General features: G+C 43.9%; 1 protein-coding gene across 3 annotated transcripts in view; it reads right to left on the bottom strand.

The window, feature by feature from the left end:
* FIBCD1 (fibrinogen C domain containing 1) overlaps positions 1 to 12336 on the bottom strand; it is a 483657-nt gene that overhangs the window by 42519 nt on the left and 428802 nt on the right. The gene's annotated exons all lie outside the window — the stretch shown is intronic.

Here is a 12336-nt window from a genome sequence, read left to right as displayed (position 1 = left end):
AACTTTAATAGTATGGCTTATTCGGCCTGATTTCCTTCTTTTTCTCTCTTTCTCTACGTACCCTCTCTTCCTCCTTCTTCCCTCCTTCTCCCCCCTTCCCCCACCCAGAGCCACTGGTTCCTTCCTCTCCACTTATCCCCCCTCCCCTTCTGAGACAGCGAGCTTCACCTTTGATGCTCAAAATAAACCCCATATTTTGCCTAACCGATGGCAGTACCAGCCTCGTTGAAATTTTCCTCTCTTAATTGCAGAGGCCTCAACATCCCGGAGAAGAGAAGGCAGATTCTATATCATTTTCATAAACTGGGGACTCAAGTATTGCTCTTGCAAGAGACCCACTTTAGATCAGATGCTATCGCACAGTTACCATCTAAATACTACCCAACTTGGTACCACAGTACCAATCCCTCAGCAAAATCCAAAGGCGTCTCTATTGCATTTCACGCCTCCTTCTCCCCAGATGTCTTTGACACCTACATTGATCCCCAGGGCAGATATGTCTTTATCAAATTGTCACATTTTAACACGATTTATACTGTGGTTAACATTTACTCTCCCAACCAGGAGCAGCAGCATTTCCTCACCAAAGTGATCTCCCGCCTTAAACGGTTTGGCACGACCAACGTGATCCTGGGAGGGGTCCTCAACGCCACCTTGATACCACGCCTTGATGCCTCGACCGGTAAGTCATCGCTCTCCCCGGTCTCTCTGACCAAAATGCGCACACTCCTATCTGACATATCCCTAGTAGACGTATGGAGACTGTTACACCCTACACTTATTACACTTATTACACCTATTTTTCCCCGGTCCATTTCTCTTACAGCCGACTTGATTACTTTTTTGTCTCTCAATCCCTACTGGACTACTCCCCCTCTGCCTCTATAGGCCTTACCCTGTGGTCTGATCATGCCCCCATTCATATGGGCCTGGGCAGGTTACCCCCTTGAAATAAAAGATGGTCATGGGGGCCTAACGACAACTTGCTATCTGACTTAGTTTGCACACAGGATATTGTACAGACGATTAAACACTTCACAACTGATCACGCCCACGATACCACCAACCCGCTTATCCAGTGGGAAGCGCTTAAATGCGTTGTTCGGGGGAAAACGTATCCAACATGGTTCCCATATCAAGCGCGCACATACTGATGATATCGTACGTCTCCTCAATCTTATAGCCACTTTGGAGGCTTTGCACAGGAAATCTCCGGTCACCACAACGTTACTAGAACTTACTAACGCCAGGAGAGACCTAAAGCAAATCTTTTCCCACCGTGAGGTGATTGCGAGGGATAAAGGACGCTTTGCCCATTATTCACGTGCCAATAAATGCGGTAGCCACTTAGCGCATACCCTTCAACCCATACAAGCCAGGAAGCCCATCCCATTTATTAATTTCCAGACAAAAGGCAAAGTGATGAATAACATGGCCATAACGGAGGAATTCCGCCAATATTACTCCAATTTATATAATTTTACCACCCTGTCCTCCTCTTCCCCATCTCACCTGCAAGACCTATCCACATATGTCCAGGATACTGCACTCCCCACTATTCCAGTTACTGACCAAGCAGATCTGGAATCTGCCATTACCGATGCAGACTTCCTAGTGGCCATAAAACACCTTAAAAATGGCAAGAGCCCCGGCCCAGATGGGTTCTCCGCACGCTTCTACAAGACCTTTGCACCTCAACTTATCCCCTTTTTAGTTAAAGCTTTCAATGCCATTGATGGGAATCTTACCCCTTCCTCTGCCCTTCTCCAAGCCCAAATAGTTGTCATTCCTAAACCGGGCAAAGACCCGTCTCTATGCCCTAACTATAGACCCATCTCTCTTTTAAATATTGACTTGAAACTATACGCAAAGATTCTTGCTACCTGCCTATCACCTCTGCTCCCAGACATAATCCACAACGATCAGGTTGGCTTTGTCCCTGGGCGTGAAGCCAGGGACAATACCACCAAAACTGTTCACCTTATCCATTCCACTCAGCGCCACCAACTGCCGACCTGCCTTCTCTCCTGCGATGCAGAGAAGGCCTTCGACAGGGTCAGCTGGCCCTTTCTTCGTGCCACCCTGTCCCAACTAGGCCTAGGACCTATTATGCTCTCCCGCATCATGTTCCTATACTCCACACCCACAGCCTAGATCCTAGTAAACGGCTCCCACTCTGACACATTCACGATTGCCAACAGCACTAGACAAGTCTGCCCTATCTCTTCTCTATTATTTGCACTAGTGATTGAACATTTGGCCCAGGCTATTAGAGCCAATCCTAACATACATGGCATCCACATCCCCTCCGGCCACTATAAACTCTCCTTATACCTCTACATTACTCAACTTCACATCAGTATACCCTCCATACTGGCGGAGATAGACCGATTTGGCCATCACAGTGATTACAAGCTGAACATCTCAAAAACGGAGGCACTCAACTTAACATTGATACACACTGCCTTCACCTCCCTCAAGAATAATTTTTCTTTTCAGTGGCAAGAACACTGTATTTCTTATCTAGGAACAGCCATCCAAAGACATATCCCAGACATATATTGCCTGAACTTCAGCCCTCTTCTTACAAAGCTTAGACGACTTACTGACAGTCGAATGGACCTCCCACTGTCCTGGTTCGGTCGCATGCTTACCCTGAAGATGGACATACTCCCCAAACTCTTGTATCTCTTTCAAGCTCTTCCCATAGCTCTCCCGGCGGCGTTCTTCCGCACCCTACATTCAATGGCCATCCGATTTGTTTGGCGGGGGAACCATTCCAGACTTTAACACAAACTCCTATGCTCTAACATTGCAAAAGGGGGTACTGGCTTACCAGACTTTGAGCTCTATCATATCTCTATGGTGCTGTCCCGTATCTTGGAATGGTTCCCCCGCCCCCTAGTCAAGGCCACCGTCTCTGTAGAACAAGACCTATCCTCTACCGATCTCCGTGCGCTACTCTGGGGACACAACCGAACACACAAGTCTCCTACGGGCCTATCCCCCCTTACTAAAGACTCTTTGACAATTTGGTACCGCAAACGAAAGACCTACTCACTATCCTCTGACCCAAGCCCCCTCCCTTCTCTGTTTGATAACCCTGCCTTCCCAAAAGGCATTTCCATCCAGACCTTGGACGACTATGACAGGTCCTACTGGCCTATGGCACAACAGTTTGTTAACAGCACACTAGGTACTTTTGTCACAAATCGAACCGGCGCTTCCTCTAAAATTAACTGGCTAACTCATCTACACCTGACGTCCTTTTGCAAAACACTCCATGACTCCAATCAAGTTCATAGACCTCTGTCGGGATATGAACAGTTATGCATGCTCCCAGAGACTCCCAGTGATCTTGACTCACTCACATGGACCTCTACCTAAGTACGCTAAAATCTGGTCAGAGGAACTTGGGAGAGATATAACCGATATGGAGTGGAGTAAGGTCTTTTCCTTTAACCACAAATCAACGATTTCTAGTTACGCACAAGAGAAGAACTACAAGCTGGTGTCAAGGTGGTACCGGGTTCCGACCAATCTCAAAAAATTGTATCCCTCTACCTCCGAGATTTGTTGGAGATGCAACTCCGCAAAAGGTACGTACATTCACGTTTGGTGGGAGTGTGCTGTACTCCTCCCGTTTTGGACACAAATCTTTCAGATCTATTCAGACATCTATGAAAAAACGCTTCCGCCATCTCCCGCCATTGCCCTTCTGTCTCTTCTCCCGGGCTCTATTAAATCACAGAAAAACAACCTACTAAAATTTTTCCTCTGTGCAGGGCGACAGCTGATCCCTAGACATTGGAAAACCACCACCTCCCCATCCTTATTAGAATGGGTGGGTGAAATTAAAAACTTGATGCTCATGGAGGACATGCAAGCAAAGGTACTTGATAAACAGGCTAAATTATCCTTTACCTGGAGTATATGGAGGCATTACTCTACTTCAGACAAATTAAAACGTAGACTCTTAGCAGTCACATCCACCTGAGCTATTGATTTAATCTCTCTGGAAGACCTTAGGTCTTAGACGCTGAAACTCCCAGTCTCAATGAAGCTCGCTGTCTCTTTGCCCTGCCCCCTTCCCCTCCTGTGTCTCCTTTCTCTCTTATCTGCCTTTCCCCCCACTCCTTTCCCCCACCTCTTCTTCTTTCTTATCCTATCAGGCCTCTCTTGGCCTTTCTACGTGCATACAGGCATCCTGGTTCACTAACTGGTAACCACCGCCCATTGAGGGTTCCATATGGACCTTGTCCTTTTGGTCAAGCTCATCATAGCAGACTTAGCGTTAATATCCGCCCTCCCCTGATACTGGACGCAGCAGGCTCCCATAGGGGCGCCCAGTCCAGGGAGTAGGATACCCGTATTGTATAATTTACATGCTTACTACTGTGAATATAGATGGGAACCCCAATGTGCTACATGACTGTAACAGTATGACTTATTCTACCATTACCTGTAAAGTATATACCGTGTTTAACATTGTTGGACCAGCCAGTCCATTGTCGGACACCTGGCTCTATTCCCACCTTCTGTTTTTTTTATTTACTTTACAATCTTTAATTGCTTATATTCTGATAAAAAAGATTAATAAAAACTTATTGAACCTACATTTTTGAAGTAGGGGAACTAGGTTATCAACAATATATTGGTTTGAGTCTTTTGAAATAACTATCCCAAGATAGATGAGGTATTCCTATTGGAGTGGAATTAATTGGTGAATCAACTGACATAAAAGATGACTTCTCCCAGTTAATTGCCAGTCCCGAGAATCTACCAAACTCACCCACTATACGCATTACCTCAATTAATGACCCTTCAGTATCCCCCAGAAAGAACAGGAGGTCATCCGCGTACAGAGCTATCCTCTCCTCCCCACACTTCCTTTGGAATCCATGCAGCTCTGTTGAAGACCTCACTGTATATGCCAGGGGTTCCATCGCTAATGCAAACAATAGAGGTGACAACGGACACCCCTGCCTTGTCCCTCGTCTCAGCGGGATATTTTCTGAGTACTCATTGTTTATTTTTAACTTTGCAGTTGGATGTTTATATAACGTTTTTAATAGTTGAATAAATTGCTCGCCAAATCCGAACTTTTTCAGGACCCACCAGAGGTAGCCCCACTCGAGGCTATCAAATGCCTTGACTGAATCTAAGGACAAGACGGCTCTCGAGTCAGCGCCCTCTGTAGGGACCTGAAGGTTCACGTAGACCCTTCTGATATTGACACTAGTAGATCTTCCTGGGACAAACCCTGATTGATCCTCATGAATGAGTTTTGATATACATTTGTTCAACCTAGTTGCTAACACCTTTGCCACTATTTCAATATCAGAACACAATAAAGATATTGGTCTGTACGCGGATGATTCCAGGGGATCTCTCCCCTCCTCCTGTAAAACTATAATGGTGGCCTCCGACATTGATAGTGGCAGCCTCCCTCCTTGGTCACCCATCTTACTATCTTTAGGAGTTCTGGGAGCAGAACTCCCCCGAATTGTTTGTAAATTTCCAATGGCAGCCCATCAGGGCCAGAAGATTTACCATTGGCCATACCTGCTATTGCCCGTGTCAATTCCTCCAGCTCTATTGGAGAATCAAGCATATGCCTATTGTTCTCAGAGAGAACGGGTAATTTTATTTTCCCTAGGAACCTCCACCATCTAAGTCTTAAATGTCTTAGTCTGAAAATGTATCCATAATCAGCCCAGGGTCAGATGTAACTTCTCCTCGAGGGGTCCTGACCAAGGGTATGTCAGCGGAGGTGGAATTGGTCCTCACAAAAAGTGCCAGTAGGCGGCCCATTTTTTCCCCTTCTCCAAAGGAATTCTGTCTCCAAAATAATCTCTTATTTTCAGCATTTCTTATTATGGCCTTTCTATATTCCTGCTGCTTATCTAGCCATGTTTTTTGATTCTCTGGGGTTGGATTTAGTACATACTGTCTCTCTAGTTCCCTCACGTCCTTTCTTAAATTTTCTTCCCACATCTTAAATTTCTTCTTGATTCTTGCAACCTGTTCTATCAACAGCTCCCTAAGGAAGGCTTTAGAGGTGTCCCAGATCACTCCCGCTGATGCTGTCCCTTCATTGATTTCCACAAATTCCCTTAACCGCAATGTTATTTCTTCTGGTTTCTCTATTAGTTCAAGCCATTGTGGATTTATATTCCACCTTATTGGTCTACTCCTAACTTTTAAATTTATAGAAATAACTAGGGAGGAATGATCCGATACTCCCCTTGGCCAATACTCTGTTTTTTATTAGCGGAGATGCTTCACTATTACCTATTAACATGTCTATATGAGAAAGTGTACAATATGTGCTAGAAAAACAGGAATATTGACGGGAATCAGGATCCTGACTCTCCATAAGTCCCACCAGCCCACTTGCTCCAAAAATTTACTCAGCTGGCCTTCTGCTAATCTGCGTATCCTGTTCCCTGGTGGGAATCTATCCTGACTGTTATTAACCAGTTCCCGACCAGCGCACGCCGATGTACGTCGGCAGAATGGCACGGGCAGGCATATTGGCGTACAGGTACGTCCAATCTTTAATGCCGCCCTGCCATCGCGAGTGTGCCGGCGTGTGCTGGTCGGGACCCCCGTGAGTCCGGTTGCAAAATGTGTCAAAAACGTCCAATGTGTCTGCCATAATGTCGCAGTCACAATAAAAATCGCTGATCCCCGCCATTACTAGTAAAAAAAAAATATATAAAAAAAAATGCCATAAAACGATCCCCTATTTTGTAAACGCTATAACTTTTGTGCAAACCAATCAATAATCTCTTATTGTGGTTTTTTTTTACCAAAAATATGTAGAAGAATAAGTATTGGCCTAAACTGAGGGAAAAAATTTTTTTTAGATATTTTTGGGGGATATTTATTATAACAAAAAGTAAAAAATAAAGCGTTTTTTTCAAAATTGACGCTCTATTTTTGTTTATAGCGCAAAAATAAAAATACCACCAAAAGAAAGCTCTATTTGTGGGAAAAAAGGACGTCAATTTTGTTTGGGAGTCACGTCGCACGACCGTGCAATTGTCAGTTAAAGTGACGCAGTGCCGAATCGCAAAAAGTGGTCTGGTCTTTGACCAGCAAAATGGTCCGGGGCTGAAGTGGTTAAGGACTGCATTGAAATCTCCCATTATTAATATCGGGATGTTCACTTTATCCTCTACGAACTTTAATAACCGATATAAAATCTCAAGTCTAAACGGGGGGGGGGGGGGGGGATATATATACGTTTGCTAGAACATATGGTTTGCTCTCTATCAAACAATCCAGAAAAAATATAGCAACCAGGCGGATCTATGCTGACATCTCTGCAGGAGAATGAAACTTCCTTCCTAATCAATATACTCACCCCTCTAGAATATGAGCAGTACACTGAGTGATATTGGCTCATAAACAGCTTTCTATCAAATTGCGTTTTAGTGTCCTTAGTTAAATGTGTCTCCTGCAGACATATTAGTCCCACCTTTTGGACATCCAGCGCAGATAACACAGTAACCTTTTTAATGGGATCACCCATCCCCCGGATATTCCAGGAACCTATATTCAAAGTTTTGGACATCATCCCATAAACATAAATAACAAAAAACAGTACTGTTCCAGTTTTTCCCTCATAACTGAGGCAAAAACACTCCAAACCATAATATAAAGAAAGATGAACCTCAAACTAAAAAAATAAGCCTTGTAATCAAACGAGAGACCCCCTTTTTCTGTGCTTATTCTCCATATTTGCTCTTCACTCTTTTTCCCTTCTCCCAAATTTATTCCTTTTTTTTTTTTGTACCCTATGTGCATGATACTTTTTTTCAGACTTTAAATCAAACCAAACTTTACCTTCTGTGTTTATACTAATATACTTCTCTGCCTCTAAGCAATTGCCAAAAGTGACCAAACTTAATATTTGACATCCCTTACTTAATAAATTTATTTTTCCTCTCCCCCTCCTTACCCCCCACCAAGACCCCCCTCTCCTCCAGCCCCCCCCCCCCCCTTAGGCCATTATATGTGACCTTTTCCCACTCCGCCCTTTCAGTCTGATGTCATGTGCAAAAAACATACGCTTCCTTCGGTGTTTATACCCTTTATATGCATTTCTCCCCTCCCTCTTCCACCCCCCTTCCTGTTTTATTTCCAACAACAGAAAACAGAAAAAAAAAACATTTACCCAGTACCCACCATCCTCTCATTTACCCAACTATCCTCACTCTCCCTCCGGCTCCCAAAAAAAAAATTTTTTTTTTCATTATTATTATAGGCCATGACAAAACTTTACATATCAGTCCCCCGGCATGTCCCTACATGTCCTTTTTATTCTCTTCCATCCATTTTGTGACTCCTCCAACAGAATCTAAAAAATGGGTAGTGCCCAATGCCTTTATACGTAGACGGGCTGGGTACAATAATGCATATGTGATTTTATGTTCTCGTAGATTAAGTTTGATATTTGAAAACTCTGCCCTGCGTCTTTGTAAATCCAGTGAATACTCTGGGTATAAAGAGATCCTGGAACTGTTATAAAAAATGTCCCCCATTTCTCTAGCTTTCTGCAGCATGGCCACCTTGTCTTTGTAATTAAACACTTTCATTATTAATGATCTAGGGCACCTATCTTATATAGACATTCTAGTTGGCACCCTATGAGCTCTCTCGATCGCGAAGGAATGTGAGAATGTATCTGCCCCAAATGTGTCTCTGAGCCACTTTTCCAAAAATTCTACGGTATGGGTGCAATCGCTGCGTTCTGGCAAGCCTACCACCCTTACATTGTTTCTTCGAAGCCTATTTTCCATTTCATCCATTTTGACTTGGAAAGTGTCCAAATACTGTTGCATTACTTTAAACTCCTGTTTCATTGGGTGTAGGCAATCCTCAACCTGTCTTAGCCTCTCCTCCAATATAGTTGTTTCCACAGTTTTTTGTAACTCTTGACTCATTGAAGTTAATTTTTCCTTGATATCTTTTAGTTGATCGCTCAGGCTACCCAGCAAACTTTTACAAACATTAACGTCAGTTAGTGCATCTTTAAGAGTTGGTTCCACCTCACTTGGCTCGTTTAAATCAGGCGCATTTACAGTCCCATTTCCTGAGATAGCCCCCTCTGGAGATTTTTTATTACTTATTTTTGCGGCTAAAGGCATTAAGGGTGGTCCCGGCATTAAGCCCTGGCTCCTTCTGTCTCCCGTGCTACTTGCAATGATTGTTTAGCTGGTGATTGAACCGGGGTATGTGCATATTTCTCTAGTTTAGCCGCCGCAGCTGCCTGGGCCCCCTTTTTCCTTTGCTAAGTGATTATTTTGAGAGGCTAAGTTCTCTTGGTTCTGCGACTCATCTCCTTTTTCCCCCTTGCCAGTATGCTAAGCGTTATCCAACTGATTTCAAATAGGATAAATAAATATACAGAGTTGCAAGAGCTAAGAAGTTTCCTCCTTCCTCCTCCCTCGATATTCCCAGAAATGCACAAATGTCAAGATTTACTTTAGTCCATCTACCTTTTGCCTGTGTGACCTGCGAAGCCCCCTTATAGCATATGCAGTGTTGTATGCAGTATCCTCTGTCAGTTTTCTCCTTCAGTGCTATGGCTGCCTTCCTTTGCTAAGCTGCTGGGCTCCAATATATGGAAGCTATCACCTCACCTCCATACTGTCAGCAGTAGCGTCCAGCCTCAGACATCCAGTCCGCAGAGAGCCTCCCTGGCTCATTTCACCGCTCCGCCACCTCCCTTCCTCTCGCCACGCTCTCTGCTTGCAACGGCTTCCGCTCTCTGTTCTCCTCCTCTCGTGAGGCTGAACCAGGAGGGTTACCACAGAGACCAGACACCTACAGCCCGCGTTACCGTACTCTCCTCCTCCTCGCCTTCCCCTCGGTTCAGCGGCTACACGGCGCCTAGCAGAACCGTGGTAAGGAACTCGGGGGAGGCAAGGGTAGGCAGGGTCGGACTGGAGCAGGCACAAGGGGGTATGAAGCGCACACTGTGGACAGTTATTCGGCCACTATCAGGCTGACGTAGGGTCCTATGCAGGGAACCGGAAGGAGCTTCACCTTCGTCCACTCACACTCTCATCCGGCCACGCCCTCATATATATATATATATATATATATATATATATATATATATATATATATATATATATATATACAAATACTTGTAAATTGTTCAATGGTGAAAATCGGACATTTGCAAACATTCCTCTAAAAATCTGGAAGTTTTAGCTTTTCACTCGCCCCTCCAAACCATATAATTTCTGAAAACACTTGGCCATTACAATAAAAATAAGGTGCTACTGATTTTTTAAAACCCCACAATACTTGGGCAAATGTTTTTATTAAGACCATATTTTCGCAAAAAATACACTAAAATAATTATTGGTGGAATCATACGTGGCAAAATTTTCTAAATTCCTGCTAAGTTAAAACTGTACTCAGTTAATGAATAACAAACATTTGTACATTTTAAATTGCACCTTTTGTGAAATGGTGAAAACTGAAGGTGTGTAAAACAGTAAATAAAAACTCTAATAAGCTCCATTCACACCATGACATTCTGTTTGGCGGGCAGAATCACTGCAATTCGGAAACGCCACAAATCACCGGACACCCTTGCGATCATTGTTACTTTGGCACTAAATCGCAGCGTGATTTTGCTGTGATTGTTGCCCGCCGAATCACAATAAAATCACACAAACAGAATTGCAAGATGCCCAAAAGAAAATCTTGTACTTATTTTAGGGCGTCAGATGTCCCATAATTCTGTTTGCGAGATTTTACTGCAATTCGTTGAGCGGCAAAATCACAAAGCGATTTGATGCCATTCAAAGTAACGTGGGCGCTATAGTCCAAAACAGAATGCCATGGTGTGAATGAAGCCTTCATGTTACTTCATAGGCCACAAACGTAAGATAGCCTCACAATGTAGACCAAACACTATACAATGAAAAGCGAGTGATTTGATGATAGATACAATTATTTAATTCAGTGAAAAGATAAATTTGGTTGCATTTTCCTGGATTTTCCTCATGGACTAATCATTGGTGTATTGACTGAATCCAGGTGTAGGGCCGTCCCAGCTAGGCTGTTAGGTAAATTTAGTTATTCGCTCCACCATAGTAAGTGAAGTGGTTGCTTCCAGTTAGGCTGTTAGATACATTTAGTTTGGCACCACTGTATTGAGTGGGGTGGTTGCAGTGGTTGTTGATTGTTTGGTCTGCTCAGGATTTGTAGGTTGAGATTTTGATTGCTTCCCCCGCTTCTGAAAGAAACTTCCAGAGAATAAGGAGGATGTTTCATATGATCAAATTAATATTTATCATATCCTGCCCAATTCCTGGACTTATGAGGTTGCTGCCCCTAGCAGAAAGACACTGTTTGGACCTCGGTATTAGGTGTGCTAAGGGGTCAAGGAGGACAGCCTAAAAAAATGGATATCTGCTGAAGAACACTGTTTCAAAGCCCAGGTCTGGCGGAGGACTTTGTCTTCTCTGTCTTTTTAGGCTCTACCTGTGGAAATTGGGTGGCAGATAGCTCTTAGTACACTGTGTGTAGGGATCTTACTGGATACTAACAGTTGCATAGAGATGTAAGAGAACTGGTTGCTACCGATTGACCTGTGGTCTACAGCTGTGAAAACGTAGATATACTGTCATCCTCAGCTACCGCCAGAGAAGCAGACATTGAAAGACTACAGGGAATCACTTTCATTTGCTGATGCTGCTAGTCGTATGGAAGTATCCCGTGACCCTAAACACCTTCTCCGGATATATTTTTTTGCGCAATAAATCCTAAAATCCCATCCCCTAGACTGATCTTTAATTGTCGGGCACTTGGGTGACTGGTGGCTTCTGTAATATACAGGGAGAAACTGTCTATGTCCAGCGTCCTCTTCGGGGGGCGGGGGTCGGGGGGGGAGTGCTACACAATTTTGGAGCAGGTAAGGGTTGCAACCCTGGTTTTTACTGCTATCGCTGGGCATATTTAACGTTGCTGTTTGCCATGGGGACCATTTTTCCATCAAGGTAGAAAGTGGAAGGGAAAACAAACTCTTAAGTTTGTCACCAAAACAAGAGCAAGGTGGATTTCTTTTAATGGGGGGAAAGCCAAGATCAAGAACACGGGGACATGACCTCAAACTAGCAGGAGGGTAGTTCAAAACTAATCTTAGAAAGTATTATTTTACAGAAACAGAAGTTGATGGTTGGAATCAACTTCCAGCAGAAGTAAAGAGTCAGTCAAGAGTAAGTGGATTCAAACATGTTGTTGCCATTTGTGAGTGCTCCCGCTTGGGCCTTCTCCCACCTGGTTTGTTGTGAAATCTTTTGCCTT

The sequence above is a fragment of the Lithobates pipiens genome, unplaced genomic scaffold, assembly GCF_037356315.1.
Source record: "Lithobates pipiens isolate NorthernLeopardFrog02 unplaced genomic scaffold, aLitPip1_a1.2 Scaffold_1, whole genome shotgun sequence".
Lineage (NCBI taxonomy): Eukaryota > Metazoa > Chordata > Amphibia > Anura > Ranidae > Lithobates > Lithobates pipiens.
The sequence above is the reverse complement of the archived record's forward strand: the minus strand, read 5'-3'. Positions and strand labels throughout refer to the sequence as shown.